Here is an 18,894-nt window from a genome sequence, read left to right on the forward strand (position 1 = left end):
CCCAAAACCTATAAAGCTTTCTATTACAATAGAATCACCTATTGGGGTAGACACAGAGAAGGGATCAGAGATACTCTCATGACCAAAACCAAAATAAACAACCACATAAGGGGTCATATAAGAAAGGGTGGACCCCGGGTCAAGCAGATAATACACATTACGAGATAAAAGTTTTAACGTGCCAGCGATAACATTAGTTGATGCCTCAGATTCCTGATAGGTGGCAAGATCATAAAGACAATTTCGACTAGTGTCAATACCAGAAGTAGCACCCTTTGGTGCATGAGCTAATGAAGTAGCAAATGGAACTTTATTATCTCCAAAAGCAACCTTAGTTGGATAGTGTTATTTCAAATGCACCATTTGACCATAATTATAACACCTATTTCTTCCCTCATCACACTATCTATGATAAAGTTGTCTACAAAAACGACAAAGAGGATAAGATGGGGCTAACTGGGCTTTACTAACCTAAGACTGGGTACCTTGTGCCCTAAACCCACTGCCAGTCTAAAATTGATGATCACCAGATGTCTTAGGATATAAGGCACTATTCATAGAACATGAACTTAAGTTTCCCCAAGTCCTCTTCTTTCCACACTGCCTACGATCTCTACTATCGTTCTACTGGCCTCCACCCTACTCTAAATTTTTGAACTTCTTATTTTGCTTCTCTTCCATTTCTACTTGTTTCTTCTTTTCATCTTGAACCTGCTACTTACACACCACCAGCCTAGAGATATCCATGTCATTATTCAATATCACCACCTTACACTCAAGTACCAAGTCCCAAGACAAACCTGAAGCAAACATCCTTATTCTCACCATCGTAATAGACACACTTTTCATGGCATAATGAGAGAGTGAGTGGAATTTTAAAGCATACTCCTTCACAATCATCCTTCCTTTCTTTAAGTTCACAAACTCCTCAACTTTGGCCTTTCTCAACTCCTAAGGAAAGAAATGATTAAGAAAGGCATTCGAAAACTCATCCCATACAACTAGCTTTGTATCATCACCTCTTAACTGCCCCCACACCTCATACCACTAGTATGCTTGATATACAGTAAATTCCACACCTTTTGAGTTAGTGACATGCATCACCTTATAAATATTTTACATCTCATCCATAAAACATTAAGTATTCTCCTCAACCTTTGAGCCAGTAAAGGTAAGAGGATTCAATATCATAAATTGGCCAACTCTAATAACCTCAGAAGATAGGGTAACAGAACCAACATGGTTAGGATAATGATCTTAGTCTCCAACAAAGTTAGCAGATGAATATATTGACAGAACTCAGCATTGGAAATATCTCGTTGGGGTGGTGGGTCATGAATATTATCAGCCCAAGAAGCTTCAGGAGGATTGGTAGGAACTGGTAGAACTCTACGAGGGGCAGTAAAATTAAGAGCTGGGAGCGTGGGACCCTAGATCGGGTCTAAACTCCATAAACAGGGCGAGTTCCATCCATATTATCCTCAAGGAGGAAAAGGAGTTTCCACGAGCATCAGTTTTTCAAATAGGCGTGATCTGAAATACGAACAAACAAAATTAGAGGAGTTTTCAAGACCTTAGACTCTATAGACTAAAATAGATCATAAGAAATGAAAAAAAATCCGAAATGCCTCATATCCTCTCCCTTGTAAGTGTATCATGCTACACACCCATAAAAGAGACTACTTGACATGACTTTTTGGACACCCAATAACTATGAACCTACGCTCTGATATCAAGTTTGTCATGACCTGAACTAGAGCCTAGTCGTGATGGGTATCTCAAGTCTGCCAAGTATTGGAGAGCACCTCCATTAACCTAGCCAACAAAAAATATAAAACTAGCAATAGATAAATTTCAAACATATAACAAGATAGAGCTGAGTTTTGAATATATAACAAGATAGAACTGAGTTCCAAACATATAACAATATAACACAGAGTTCTAAATATATAACAAGATAGATAAATTAACTAAATAAGATATGAGAATCCATAATACCAAATCCACCCACATCCTGTCCACAAAAGCCTCTAAGAAATAAAATATCAATCAAAGTTAGGACATGCCCCCGACCATAGCCAAAATCCCATCAAAATAGTTAAGGTCATAAGTAAAAAGAAGACCATAAAATGAGGGCCTTTCTAAGAATGGAAGATCACCACTTCAAAGATGACTCTCAGACAATTAAAAAATCACCTACCATTACGTAATGAAATAGAAGTTCCTTCAAATCCTACATCGAGTAGGGATACAACAGTCGGGGATAGTTAGCAGGGTGAGCGCTAGTATGTAACTCAGGAAAGAAACCAAATAATGTCATGATTAATTAGTCCAAAATGATTTCAAAACCATATGCACACATTCATATACATATATATAATATGCAAGGATAGAGAACAAGTCTTAGCATGAGATTTATGCATTAACATGGACTGCATAGCTCAAACCATCATCTAAATACCCACAAGCTATATGGGTCCAACTCTCACCCTACTGAAAGGGTCCCAATGTATGTTAGCCGCACAAATCAGAGCATCAAGAAAGGTTGGGGAATCCATGACCCTTCGTCAATCTAGGATACAAATATATAAAGTATGACACAAGCACACTGTCATTAAGATCAACCCTTACACCGATAAATATGGTGTAATACCCCGTATGTTCTTAGCTCAGCTCAACCCTTAGTAATGTGCATATATAACTTAGAACCTCAAAATAAAGCTTAGAGTTGAGGGATTTAATAAACTTTGACTACCTGTAAACTTTAAGGATTTTAAGTTGACCTTTCAGGCTTCGAGTTGATGACTTTTGAGTTGAATTACATTTAGGGGAGTAAGTAGTATGTATTGGGTAAGTTTTGGAGTTTTTGGATAAGGTATGAATCGCATTCGAACTGGAAAGTCAGCAACTCATTGTGATTAGGTCGCATCGTGGTGAGTATAACGATGAGGAGGTCACGACATCGCGGTGGAGGTCAAATCAGCAATGGTCAGTTTCCAGAGAGTCACCGCAATTGCACCGCATCATGGTGGATTTCTCGATGAAGGGCTCACCATATCACGGTGATCCCCAAATCAGTATTTGTTAGAAAATAGTTAGTCACCGCAATTCCACTATGTCATAATGGGTATCATAATGACCCACTCACTGCATCGTAGTAAGGCCTTAAACGACACTCCAATTCCAAAATTAAATTTCCAAAGGGTAACTTAGTCTTTTTCCAAGCCCCTAAATCATGAAAAATAAGGGATTAAACCTATTCGAAGCATCTTATACCCATTATTCATCAAATTGCTCTCCAAGAAAACCCTAGGCTTCAACATTCAACTTTAAGATAATCCAAGATTTCACCATTCTTTTTCAAAGATAATCTAAATGCAACTTTCCCAATTCAAGAACTTCAAGAAACATTCTTCAAGAGCATCAATAGGGAATTCAAAATCAAGTTTCTTTATCTATTTCATCAATTAAGGTATATGGGGTTATGAACAATGATAATTCTTTCATACTTGTGCCCAGAATTAGTTTTAAAGTTGATTTTTTATATAAATTTACATGAGATTCAAATTAGGGTCATACCCAATATTACTATTTGCAAGATAATGAGATTACAAGTAATTTAGATGTCGAATTGCATATTTACTTTCGTATTTTCATGCATATGATATAAATTTCCAGATTTCCAATTAAATTATCAATATTCTCATTATCAAGCATGAACTTTATAATGATTTGATAAGAATTTGATGCATGGGTTATTAAGCCCTAGATTGTATGTTGATATTTCAAGAATGGCTATACTTTAAGCATTTCAAGACTAATTATTTTTCAAATTTGATAAAGATTTGATCTTTTCATCTTAGAATAGACATGGATCCACTTTACAATCTCAATTACAGATTTAATTAACAAATATATAGTTATTTTTCATTTTAACCCACAATACAATTTTTTTAAAGTGGATTTCCTACAAAATAAAAACACAGATTAAAGGAAGTAGTATTTAGCATCGAGTTGGGCATGTTTACATGTCCCAGAACTATGATCCAATGTCAGTACAGATTATGAGATTATTCCCATTTCTATATGGATGACAGTTACAGACGTGATCACTTAGATTAGGTTATACTCCCTGGCAAGAGTATGACACCTCTCCCAAACATAAGGTTCTTCCATAAGAAAACTAGATGACGGACTCTATGTTAGCACACATAGTTTATGCCAGTTAGAAGAACCTCCCTACAACTGAAAGAAAAGAATAACAAAAAAACTTTAAAACTAAATGTAAGGCTCACAACTTTATTCAGATGTTATTTTATAAAATAAATTATCTATAGATTTTAGTTTTCAGATTTTAGATATAAAAGTAAGTCCTTTCTATACTTAAATAGCCTGATTTTCAGATAGAACACTAGTACAGCTTTCAAAAACTAAATGTTATGACGTACTAGATTTATACAGTAAGTTTTGCTACTCATTATCATAATTCTAAAGTTTCAGTTATTCAACCTTATGTGAGTCATCTATATTTAGCATGCATTGTGTTACAAATTATAATGATGTTGAGACATTATTTTACTTATGCATTCACTTCCATATACTCAGTATAATCTAGAAGTACTGATCTACATATACATCTATGTAATACATTGTCTCATAATGTAGGTTCAGGTGCTCAGTTCAGCAGCGTGAGTGATTTCGAGCATCTCTATCTGTATCCTGATAGTTAGTGAGTCCTCATAGTTCGGTGACCCAGTCCTTCTAGCATATTAGTATAGATGGTTCAGTAGTTTCAGACAGTTCGAGTCAGCTAGGGGTTTGTCCCAGTGACTCTCTATTATTAGTAGTAGAGGCTTGTCAGACTACTAGATATGATTCGGATTTCCAGTGTTGATTGATCAAACACTTAAGTATAGTATTTTCAGATATTATATTCAGATAATTTCAGTTAGCTCAAACAAAATTCCACATCTTAGCTTGGATTATATATCCTTATTTTCTCTATTTTAAGCTTTAAATTTAGGCATACATGGTTAGCTTAAGGCTACTCACAGTCTTGAGCATCGTATGATATCTTGAGACCTATTTTGGGGGCATTACTAATTTGGTACCATAGGCTAAGGTTATAAAAGTCCTAGGGAGTCAGACAAGCCATGTTACATAGAGTCTTAATCATGGGTATGAAGTGCATCACATTTATGAAAAAAAGACTATGGGATATTTTCTTTTAGGAAATTATCTCTTTCATTCATGATCTATCATGCTTACAGTATCTCTATTTTCTTTTAACTTGTGCTCTTGCGTAACAATTGAATATGCCTCCTCATCGAGCTAACTCCCATAGAAATGATAACCATCAACCCCAACTTGCTAACCCTCTAAATAAAAATGTATCCCATGTTGAATTTTAGGCTTTCTTTTAGGCATTGTACCAAGCTGTGACATATAATATTTAGGGCAACCATTAGACAGTAGTCCCACTTCAGTAGAATGGTGATTTAGTAGTAGCCAGAATCTAAGACTTTATGAGAATAAATCTGTTAGAGTTTTTCAAGTTAAAAGTAGGAGAAGACCCATAACTTTATTTAGAGGAGGTGAAAAAGATCGCTCAGATTATGCATGTTGCTGAAGAAGAGAGTGTAAAGTTGGAATCTTATAGATTGAAGGATATAGTGTGTGATTGGGTGGTTATGTGGAAGAATGGTAGAGGTGAGAATGCAGCTTTTATGAGTTGGTAGGTTTTTTAGAATACATTTTTAGATAGGTTCTTTCTGCATGAAATGAAAGAAGGTAAGATAGAGGAGTTTATAAACCTAAGCCAGGGCTTAATAAAAGTGAAGGAGTACTGCCTTAAGTTGAACCAGTGGTCTAAATATTCCCCTAATACAATGGCTGAACCTAGGGTGAGTATGAGTAAGTTTGTTATTGGAGTATCTGGTATGGTAGTCATGAAGTGTAAGATTTCCATGCTTATGGGGACATGGATCTTTCTAGGTTAATGATTAATGCCCAGTAGATTAAGGCAGAAAAGTTAAAAGAAAGAGAGAGGGAAAATAAGAAGGCTAGAACTAGGTAGTTTGAATATAGCCAGATAAAGCTTGGGGGGAAATCATTTGCAATTTCAGTATCATTCATCTATGCCAGCGCCATCTTCAGCTAGCCCTCCCGCTTCTAGAGCTAGATAAAAGTATTGGGGTAAGACTTCTATGTCCAGATCTAAGAATAGTGTGAGTGGAAAACCTAGTTATCCTCCATGTGCAAAGTGTGGTAATAATCATCTTGGTGAGTGCTTGTTGGGACAGAAATGTTTTTATGGTTGTGGTAAGTTGGGTCATAGAATCTAAGAGTGTCCACATGCTAAGCAGGGAAACAGGGATGTTCATCTCCAGACCCAGGCTACTAGCACACCAGCTCCTCTAGGTCTTCCAATGCCTCCCCAGGGCATATCATCTAGTACCTGTGGTGGTGAACACCAGAATTAGTTTTATGTTTCACCATCCCATCAGGAGCAGGAGGATTCACCAGATATTGTTACTGGTATTCTTTGTGTCTTTCATCTTGATGTTTATGTGTTGTTAGACCCTGGGTCGAGTTTCTCTTATGTGACCCCACTAGGTGCAGTAAATTTAGAAATAGGTCCTAAAAAGATCTCTGATCCATTTTTAGTTTCTACCGCAGTGGGTGAGTCAATTATTGCCAAATAGATTTATAGAAAGTGTCCTATCACAATCCTTCATAAAATTATGTTAGCAGATTTAATAGAGTTAGATATGGTCAACTTTGACCTTATTCTTTGTATGGATTGGATCCATTCATATTATGCATCTATAGATTGTCGCATCCGAGTGGTGAAGTTTCAGTTTCTAGATGAGCCAGTCTTTAAGTGGGAAGGTAATTCATTGTCTCCTAAGATTCATTTCATCTATATATATATTAAGGCTGGAAAGTTGATCTCTAAAGGCTTCATTTATCATCTAGTTTAAGTCAAAGACATTAAGTTTGAGGCTCCAACAATTTAGTCAGTCTGTGTAGTCAATGAGTTTCTGGAAGTTTTTCCTGAACATTTACCATGGGTACCTCCCGATAGAGAAATAGAATTCGGTATTGATCTTCTTCCTGATACTCAGTCCATCTTAATTCCTCCATATCATTTGGCTCTAGATGATCTTAAAGAGTTAAAGGAGCAACTCAAAAATCTTTTAGATAAAGGTTTCATAAGGCGCAATGTCTCGTCGTGGGGAGCTCCCATCCTATTTGTGCAAAAGAAAGATAGTTCTTTGTGAATTTACACTGACTATCATCAGCTGAATAAAGTCACAGTGAAAAACAAATAGCCTCTTCCTAGGATTGATGACTTATTCGACCAACTCCAAGGTGCAAGTTAAATCTCCAAGATAGATCCTATATTCGTCTATCATCAGCATAGAGTAAGGGGATGTGATATTCCAAAAACATCTTTTAGAACTCGTTATAGTTATTTTGAGTTTCTATTTATGTCATTTGCTTTTACTAATTCCCCAGCAGCCTTCATAGACTTGATAAATAGAGTGTTCAAACAGTATTTGGACACGTTTGTCATAGTTTTTATTGATGATATTCTTGTTTATTCTCTTAGTGACGATGACTAACCAGCTAAGAATTGTGTTGCAAACTCTAAGAGATCACCAATTGTTTGCCAAATTCAGCAAATGTGAATTTTGTCTAAGATCAGTTGCTTTCCTCGGTCATATTATTTCCAGTGATGGTATTAGAGTTGATCCCCAAAAGACAAAAGTAGTAAGAAATAGGCCTAGACCTATCTCTCCATTAGACATCCAAAGTTTCTTAGGTTTACTAGCTATTATAGATATTTTGTTGAAAGGTTTTCTTCTATTGCATCCCCCATGCCTAGATTAACTCAGAAAAAAGTTAAGTTTCAGTGGTCAGATTCCTGTGAGAAGAGTTTTCAGGAGTTGAAGACTCGACTCACCTCAGCACCAGTTTTAGCATTACCTTATGGTACAGATGGGTTTATCGTATATTATAATGCCTCTAGAATTAGTCTGGGTAGTGTTTTGATGTAGAGAGGTAAGGTTATAGCCTATGCCTCTAGACAGCTTAAGCCTTATTAAAAGAACTACCCTACCCATGACCTTGTGTTAGTTGTTGTATTTGCATTGAAGATCTAGAGGCACTATCTTATGGGGTTATGTTGATGTGTTTATGGATCATAAAAGCTTACAATATATGTTTACTCAGAGGGAGTTAAATCTTCATCATAGAAGGTAGTTAGAATTGTTGAAGGATTATAATATGAGTATGTCGTATCATCCGGGCAAGGCTAATGTAGTGACAGATACCCTTAGTAGATTGTCTATGGCCAGTGTTGCTCATATGGATAATGATAAGAGAGAACTAGTTTAAGAAGTTCACCGGTTAGTTAGATTAGGTGTGAGGTTGGTTCACTTAGCTGAAGGTGACATTTGGGTTCAGAGTAGTTCAGAATCTTCTCTAGTTTTTTAAGTGAAAGAGAAGCAGGATAAGGATTTTAGTTTGGTCAAGCTGAAGGGTTCAGTTAAAGACCAAAAAGTAGAGGTTTTCTCCCAAGGGGGAGATGGTATGTTGAGGTACCAAAGTAGATTGTGTGTGCCATATGTTGATGATTTTAGGCAGTGGATTATGGTAGAAGCGCATAGTATGCGTTACTCCATTCATCCAGGAGCCACCAAGATGTACCGCGATTTATGGGAAGTCTATTGGTGGAGCGGTATAAAGAGAGATATAGCAGAGTTTGTAGCTAAGTGCGCAACTTGCCAATAGGTTAAGGTAGAGCACCAAAGACCTGGTGACACATTTCAGGAGTTTAGTATTCCTACTTGGAAGTGGGAAGAGGTGAATATGGACTTTGTGACTGGATTACCCCATTCACATCGCCAGCATGATTCGATTTGGGTTATTGTAGACAAATTGACCAAATCAGCCCATTTCTTGCCAGTTCACATGTCCTACATAGCTGAAGATTATACTAAACTGAATATCAGAGAGTTGGTTAAATTGCATAGAGTTCCCTTGTCCATCATCTCAGATAGGGGTACTTAGTTTACCTCTCAGTTTTGGAAATCCTTTCAGAGGTCTTGGTACCCAAGTTCATCTTAGTCAACTTTTTATCCGTAGACAGATGGTCAGGCGGAGAGGACCATTCAGACCTTAGAGGATATGTTGAGGGCCTGTGTTCTTGATTTCAAAGGCAGTTGGGATGACCACTTGCCATTGATCAAGTTTGACTACAATAACAGTTACCATTCTAGTATTCAGATGGCCCCTTTTGAGACTTTTTATCAGCGAAGATATAAATCACCAATTGGTTGGTTCAAAGTAGGTGAGGCCACTTTGATTGGGTCAGATATGGTGTTTGAAACCATAGAGAAAGTTCAGTTGATTCGAGAGAGATTGAAAGAATCTCAGAGTCGTCATAAATCTTATGAAAACGTAAGAATGAGAGATCTTGAGTTTTAAGTAGATGATCTTGTGTATTTAAAGGTTTCACCCATGAAGGGGGGTGAAGAGGTTTGGCAAAAAGGGGAAGCTTAGTCCCTGATGTGTAGGCCCCTACAAGATTTTGAGTAGTGTGGGGAAGGTAGTATATGAGCTTGAGCTACCCTCAGACTTATTATCAGTTTATCCAGTGTTCCATGTGTCCTTATTGAAGAAGTGCATGGATGATTCTCTCATTGTAATTTCTCTAGAAAGCACAGATATTTAGAATATCCTTTCATACAAAGAAATTCCAGTAGAGATTCTTGATCATCAGATCCGTAGACTAAGGAACAAAGAAGTTCCCTTGGTCAAAGTTCTGTTATGAAATCAGTCTGTTGAGGGTGTTACTTAGGAAGCACAAGCAGACATGCGTACCAAGTATCCTCATCTCTTCTCCACGATCTCAGATTTAGCCAAAGGTAACAGTCTTTCTTAATTCAATTCTTTTCCAATCTCAGATTCAGCCATATATTTATATTTATGTAAATTCATGCATTCACAGATCAGTTCAGTCACTCAGTATGTTTTAGATTCAGTCATGCAGTTTGTTTCAGATTTGCATGCCAGCATATAGCCTTAGTTCCTTAGTATCTTTAGTTTAATTAGTCTCACTCGAGGATGAATGTTTCTAAGGGGGAGATATTGTAATACCCCATACGTTCTTAGCTCAGTTCAGTCCTTAGTATGTGCTTATCGCACTTAGAACCCGAAAATAAAGCTAAGCATTGAGGGATTTAGTCATTTTTGACTCACTGTAACTTCGAGGATTTTTAAGTTGAACTTTCGGGATCTGAGTTGATGATTTCTGAGTTGAATGACATTCAGGGTTGTAAGTAGTATGTCTTAGATAAGTTTTGGGTTTTTTAGACGAGTTTTGAATTGCATTAGACTGGCAAGGCAGCAGCTCACCATGATTAGGCTGCATCGTGGTGAGTATAGTGGTGAGGAGGCCACTACATCGTGGTGGAGGTCAAATTAGCAATGGATAGTTTTCAGAGAGCCACCGTAATTGCACCACATCGCGGTGGATTTCGTGATGAAGAGCTCACCAAGTTGCGGTGATGCCCAAATCAGCATTTGTAAGAAAATAGTGAGTCACCGCGATTCCACCATGTCGTGGTGGGTATCTCGATAACCCACTCACTACATCGCGGTGAGTCCTTAAGTCCAGTTTCGAACTTGAATTTTCAAAGGACAACTTAGTCTTTTTCCAAGCCCCTAAATCGTGAAAAACAAAAGATTAAACCTATTCTAAGCCTCTTATACCCATTATTCATCAAATTGCTCTCCAAGAAAACCCTAGGCTTCAACATTCAACTTCAAGATAATCCAACATTTCACCATTCTTTTTCAAAGAAAATCCAAATTCAAGGTTCCTAATTTAAGAACTTCAAGAAACAATCTTCAAGAGCATCAATAGGAAATTCAAAGTCAAGTTTCTTCATCTATTTCATCAATTAAGTTATGTGGGATTATGAGCAAGGGTAATTCTTTCATCCTTGTGCCCAAAATTAGTTTTAAAGTTGATTTTTTTTATGAATTTATATGAGATTCAAATTAGGGTTCATACCCAATATTGCTATTTGCAAGATTATGAGATTACAAGTGATTTAGATGTCGAGTTGCATGTTTACTTTCATATTTTCATTATGATATAAATTTCCAGATTTAAAATTGAATTATCATCATTCTCATTATCAAGCATGAACTTTATGATGATTTGAAAAGAATTTGATGTATGGGTTATTAAGCCATAGTTTGTATGTTGATATTTCAAGAATGACTGTGGTTTAAGCATTCCATGACTTGTTATTTTTAGATTTTGATATCGATTTGATCTTTTGATCTTAGCTTAGACATGGAATCCACTTTACAGTCTCAGTTATAGTTTTAATTAATAGATATACAATTCGTTTTCATTTTAAATCATTACACAAATTTTTAAAGTGGATTTGCTACAGAATGAGCACACACTGATTAAAGGGAGTAGTATTTAGCACCGAGTTGTACATGTTTACATGCTCCAGAACTACGAGCCAACGTAGATACAAATTATGAGATTATTCCCATTTCTATATGGATGACAGTTATAGATGTGATCACTTAGATTAGGTTATCCTCATTGGCAAGATCATGACATCTTTCCCCAGCATGTGGTTTTCCCATAAGGAAACTAGACATTGGACCCCATTTTAGCTCACATGGTTTATGTCAGTTAGACGAACCTCCCTTCAGCCTACAACTAAGAATAACAGGAAAACTTTTAGAACTAAGTTTAAGGCTCACAACTTTTTTCAGATGCTGCTTTATAAAAGACATTAGCTACAGATTTTAGTTTTTAGAAATTAGGTATAAAAGTGAGTCCTTTCTATACTTAGACAGCCTAATTTTCAGACAGAACACCAGTACAGCTTTTAGAAACTAAATTCTATGACTCGCTACATTTATACAATAAATTTTGCTATTCATTATCATGATTCTCAGTTTTCAGTTATTCAAGCTTATATGAGTCATCTATATTTAGCATGCATTATGTTACAAATTATAATGATGTTGATACATTGTTTTACTTATGTATTCACCCCCATATATTGAGTACAATCCAAAAGTACTGATCCACATATATTTTTATGTGCTACATTATCTCGTAATATAGGTTCAGGTGCTTAGTTTCAGTAGCGTGAGTTATTTTGGGGCATCTCTATTTGCATCCTGACAGTTGGTGAGTCCTCATAGCTTGGGGACCCAGTCCTTCAGTTTTTCAGCTTATTAGTATCAATGTTCAGTATTTTCAAACATTTTAAGTCAGCTGGGGGTTTGTCCTTGTGACTCTCTAGTTATTAGTAGTAGAGGCTTGTTGGACTGCTAGACTAGTATTGATTGATCAGACTCTTAAGTCTAGTATTTTTTAGATATTATATTCAGATAATTTCAGTTAGCTCAGATAGAATTCCGCATCTTAGCTTTGATTATATATCTTTATTTCATCTATTTTGAGCTTCAAATTTAGTAGAAGGAAGACAAGGCTAGCTTAAGTCTAATCGTAGTCTTAAGCACCGTGTGATGTCTCGGGACCTATTTTCGGGGTGTTACACGTGGGTTCCCAATATCAGTCCCTCGGGACCTTCACTTTTACGGGTTTAACTACACAACCCCCTTTAAGTGTATTTAAAATATTTACACATTCCCATTCATTGACCAATAATCATCCATTAAGGCATAACCCATTGGTATCGTCATACTAACTAATCTTGCAAGCTATTATCAACATGTCATTCTAATTATCATCACTTAGGGGAATCCACAACCCCACAAGCTCTAATTATTCATCATATGAGGGAATCCACAACCCTAGAGGTTCAATGTTAATTATTCATTAACTTAAGGGAATCCATGACCCCCAAGGTTTGATTTAAAACCATAAATGTTCCATCAGCCTTTTATGCAGTGCAATAGTTCCAAAAACGATTACGATATGCATATACTTAAGTTTCAAAGCCAATTTCATAAGGTGGATTGAGGTTATTACCGATTTAAATTCCAAATCCATTTATTCGGGGGAATCCACGACCCCCATTCCCATTTACCATGCCCATGCAATCCACGATCCCTATTCTTATTTACCCTGCCCATGCACCCAATAAGTTCAAAAACTATCAATTTAAAAACATGAATGATTCACAAAAACCATGGGAAAAGCAATTCCATCAATAACATTCAAAAGCCCTCAAGCTAATTTCCAAAACCATTAATTAATCATATGAAAAACAATTCTAAACATATGTTTTTAACAAAATAAGTTTAGGGAAAGAGACACATGCCTGAAAGTATTGATAATTATGGAGGAAAGTCACTAATTGGAGCTCTAAGAGACAAATCCTTAGAAACTCTAGCTTGTTCTTAACTTATGGATTTGAGAGAGTTTTAGAGTATTTTAAGATTGAGAAATAGGGAGTTATGGGTCCCTTAGGGTACTTTAGGTCGTGGATTACAATTACGAAAAGAGAAAAAAATCAAAGTGCTCTTAAATAAAACACAAGAAAAACTGTTGCTAGTCACTACAGTTACGTCACGACTGGGTACGAGTTGTTGTCTAGACTCATAGTCTAGGCAGTGACGCAGGGCATCCTTACTGGCATGGTCACGAGTCACACCCTACGGCTCATAGAGTCTTAGTCATTACCAAGACAATAACCTTGGGCCATCTCACTGGTTTGGTCCCAAGTCTCACCTTACAACTCATGAGGTCCAAGTTGTGACCTCAGCAGAAACCATGGATAACTTACTAGTCCGATAAAGATTAGAGCCATACGACTCAAGAGGAGTCTTCACGACCCGTCACCTAAGTTGTACCCTAGATAGTGAGCTCAAAACTCTACAAATTTTTAGAGGTAAAAATTTAGGGTGTTATATTATTCATGTAAAAAATACCAGTGCTTTATCTCTAAAAGATACAATTATCAATTTACTTTCTCAAAATTCCTTGATTTTATCTTATGTGCGTGGACAATGCTATAATGGAGAAAGTAATATGCAAGGTGATTTCAATGGTTTAAGATGTTGATAACGAAAGAAACTAAATAGACTTATTCCATTTATTGTTTTGCTCATCAACTTCAATCGACTTTTGTTGGTGTTTCTAAAAGATGTCTTCAAGTAGGAGAACTTGTGCACTTGGTTTTAGATATTTTTAATTCGTTAGAAGCTTCTTATAAACGTATGGATGAATATAGAGAATCTTATTAAACAAAAATTTAGAAGACTTTTGATATGGGTGAGCTTGAAACTGGTAAGGCTTGCATCAAGAATTTGGTATTTCTAGGGCTTGTGATACTCGTTAGGAAACTCAGTTCAAATATTTTAATAATTTTATTCCTAAGTTTGATATAATTATGGATATACTTAGTAATATTATTGAAACTGCATATTATTTGGATGAAAGATCTAGGGATACAAGATATATTAGAGCTGCTCAAATGTAAGATGTTGCATTCATATTGCATTTGATAAAAGAAATTTTAGAAATTACAAACAGTCATAGTATATGTTTACAAAAAAGGAGCAAGATATTGCAAATGTCATGCTATTTGTTAATATAGCCAAGAAAAGGTTGGAAGAGTTAAGGAAAGATAATAAATGGGATCTGTTTATTTTTGAGGTGTCTATATTTTGTATCAAACATAACATCATGGTACCTGCTTTTTATGAGTTGTATGTTAACTCTGGAAGATCATGACTCAAACCTGCTGACTATACTATCTTTCATCATTATTATGTTAAAGTTTTTTGTAAAATAATTGATTGGCGATTGCAAGAACTTAATGATCATTTTGATGAGGTGACAATTGAGTTGCTTCATGGTGTTACTTGTTTGAATCCAGTAGACTCAGTTTCAAGTTTTGACATCCAAAAAATAATAAGAATGACTGAATTATATCCTGATGACTTTGATGAACTTAATATATGTGCACTTGAGAATCAACTTACAAATTACATTATTGATGTTCGTGACATCGATAAAAGGTTCTCCAATTTAAATGTGCTTTGTGATCTTTCAAAAAGATTGGTTCAAACAAAAAAAGCATTCTTTTTATCCTTTTATATTTCGTTTGGTGAAATTTGTTTTGCTTCTGCCAGTTGCCACTACATCTATTGAAAGATCCTTTTCATTAATGAAGTTTATTAAGAATGAGTTATGGAATAGAATGAACGATGACTTTTTGAGCGGTTGCATGGTTCCTTTTATGGAAAAGCTATGTTTAATAATGTTTTAACTGATAATATTATTTTGTCTTTTCAAGCAATGAAACCTCATTGAGTGGCATTGTAAATGCGCTTGAGAAGTATTGGCAGTGATCTCTTTTTGGAGTTTTTACTTTGCACTCTAGTTCTAGTATGATATATTATACATGGCTAACTTTTTATTTACGTAGCACCCTAGTTCTAGTTGACACATTTTAAATGTCTAACTTTATTGCTTTACTTATTAATTACTCCTATTCAAGTTTAAGTATTTTGTACCTATAGACTATATATTATTGCATCCCTTGAAATTATATTTTGTTGGCTCATTCACAAATTTATATTTTTATTTTTTAAACCCCCGGAAGAAAATCCAAGATCCGCCAATATATCCGAAAACTGGCATTTCCACTAGATATATCTCAATGGCTGCGAGGTCTTACCTTGGCGCTCCTACTATTAGAACTCCAACTGATAAAGTGGAAGACCACTTTCACTGCCCAAAAGTCTTATCATTGGAAGGAAACTGCACGATTAGTAGTGAATAGGATCAATCCTTCATATTCTTCTCTTTGGCATAACTGGTAAGCAGCATACTATAACAATAGACCACCACTAACTGGAAGATTCAAGGCAAGATCATAAGTGGGGCAGCATGGTGGCGCACCTCCTAACATTTACCAGGTAATAAAGGTAGAATATATATATATATATATTAATATATATATATTTATAAATATATATGATGGTTATTAGATAAATCAATATGGGTAATTCCTTTATAATTTTTCAACTTCCATATAGTATATAATGTGTAACAACAATTATTCTTTTTTCTATAATTAGAATAGGAGAATGGAATGTTTCTACAATCACCTCATATTATGAAATGAAAGATTCACTTGTCATTTTATACAAAGGAACTTTAGAAAATCCAGGAGATATTAGTTCCATAATTTACAAATCATATATATACCTGGTGATTAGTAAATTCAATGTTCATTTTGTTGCTTTTGGTCATGTGATGAGAACCATTTCACATGACAAATCTTTGTTGAAGTTGAAAATTAAAGAAGATTGCAATTTATAATTATATTATAAATCAACTACTTGGAACTTCTAGTGATAAAATATATATGTGCTTATACTAAAATATATATTTACGTTTATATTATTATATTAAAGTGTGAAAAATATTTAAAAAGTGAGTTCAATATTTATAATTATTCATAATGGTTATTAGATAAATCAATATGGATAGTTTATTTATAATTTTTTGACTTCCATTTAGTATATAATGTGTAACAACAATTATTCCTTTTTTTTATAATTAGAATAGGAGAATAGAATGTTTCTACAATCACCTCATATTATGAAATGAAAGATTCACTTGTCATTTTATAAAAAGGAACTTCAGAAAATCCAAGAGATATTAGTTTCATAATTTACAAATCATATATATACCTTGTGATTAGTAAATTCAATGTTCATTTTGTTGCTTTCGGTTATGTCATGAGAACCATTTCACATGACAAATCTTTGTTGAAGTTGCAAATTAAAGAAGATTGCAATTTATAATTATATTATACATTAACTACTTGAAACTTCTAGTGATAAATTATATATGTTCTTATACTAGAAATATATATATTTACGTTTATATTATTATATTAACGTATAAAAAATGCTTAAAAAGTGATTTAAATAATTTACATTTCATTAAATTTTTTTATAATAGATAAAATTATTTAATTTTAAATAATCAAATGTAACCCGTGCGGTTATACTAGTTAGTAATAAATGAATTACCTCTAATTAATAATTTTTTAAAATGGAATGCAAACAAAAGTTGTAACAACTATTCACCAACGGGAGGAATTAATATTATTTATGAAAAAGCCCCTTTCATTTTGGTTTCCCTGTTGAAAATTTTGGGTTTAAAGTGGAATTGCAGGGTTTAGCCTTTGGGTTTAAAAGAGTAGCTGTATCAAACCCATTCATCCCGCCACCACTGAAGTGAGAGATTGCAGAAGATGTGGTATCTATGCGTCTTCTATCACAGGTTACTTGACTACAGGAAACCTAAAGTAAAGTCTTTTTGGCAGAGCTTTTTGGTGTAACAAGCAATAATTCACTTGAATGGAAGCTTCCAAAACATCACCATTCCGACTCTCCTTTTCACTTTGTTAATCTTCCTTCTGAACAAATCGCCCAAAATGTTGCAAACCGTAGTAAGCCTTGCTCATATTACTTCTCTTCATGTATTTGTTTATAGACATCAATATTTGTTTTTATTGAATTATTTTGGTTAGTTGCTTTCAGCGATTTTATTATTCTCAAGTTCTCTTTAAGCTTAGGTTTAAAAGAGGAATCTATTAAGTATATGCCTCTTCATACTCTACTTTTATTGGCAAGTGATATTGCGGTTTGTGAATCGCTTCCAAGTTATAAGGGACTTGCAATATGTTATTTGTGCTGGACCGGTGTTATCTCCTTGTGCAAAGAACTTGCCAGCATGCACTCAAACTAGAAGCCCCGTGTTATCTCCTTCCGGTGAATGGGTCTGGAGGGGGATCAATGGGGTCCATACCCATTAAATAAAAATAGAAAAGAAAAGGCAAGCTAAGGAAATAACAAGTTGTCATAAACTGTTTTGATAACAAGTTGCTAAAACTTGTTTTAATAACAAGTTGCTAAAGCTTGTTTTGGTACTTTTAGGAGATTGCAAAGGTTGGCCACTCCTGCAAATAGAGCTTATGTTCTCATGTAACAAACAGTGAAGAAGCTCTCAAGAGTAATGAAGAGCACTTCGCATACAATGGGAGGAAAATAGAGAGTGTGAGTGATAGTGAGGTGGAAAAATCAAAAGAGGGTTATTTCTTTTCAGTGTGTAGTGGTTCGTAGAGTTGATACTTGGACCTTCAAAGTGTAAATTCCTGATCATAGTGGATTATTTTGCTCCTCTTGGGCTGTGGTTTTTCCCTTATTCAAAAGGGTTTTCCACGTTAAAATCTTTGTGTCCTTGTTATTCCTGTTAATTCTTGTTGATTACCGTATCTCGGTGCTATGCTGTTATTCACTGATATTACTGCAAATTTTATTTCTGTGGTGGGGTTTATTCCCAACAATTTGAATTGTGTAGCTTTAGAAACTCATGACTCTATCTGTAGAAAGGTTGGAAGAGTAGTTTACGCTAAATAACATATTGATAAGCCTGTCGTGCAGGTATTCTTGTAAAAGGAATCTTTAAACTATGGGGAGAAGGAAATAGCTCTGAGAAATTAGAAGAGTTAATTAAAAATTATCCAGATGAGAGGAAGCTTCCATACCTGACATCTCATAGCACATTCAAGATTGTTTTTGAGACCTTTGGCAAGGTTATCAGCTTTGAGGAGCAAAACAAGCGCATTCGATCACTATCCTACATTCCTTTCAAGGTACGAACTTGTTATCTTGAGTGCATTACATACAACTCAATTTGGTTTCTCCAATTTAAGAAAGTAAAGGAACAAAAACTAATTGGCATTACCACTTTTTCCTTCTTTGTTTTAATTTTACTTTGATTCAATCCAATTTTTTTCTGCTCTTGCCATCATCTGTATCACATTTTTTTTCATTCAATCATTTAACAAAATT

The sequence above is a fragment of the Capsicum annuum genome, chromosome 10 (genome assembly GCF_002878395.1).
Source record: "Capsicum annuum cultivar UCD-10X-F1 chromosome 10, UCD10Xv1.1, whole genome shotgun sequence".
Taxonomy (NCBI): Eukaryota; Viridiplantae; Streptophyta; class Magnoliopsida; order Solanales; family Solanaceae; genus Capsicum; species Capsicum annuum.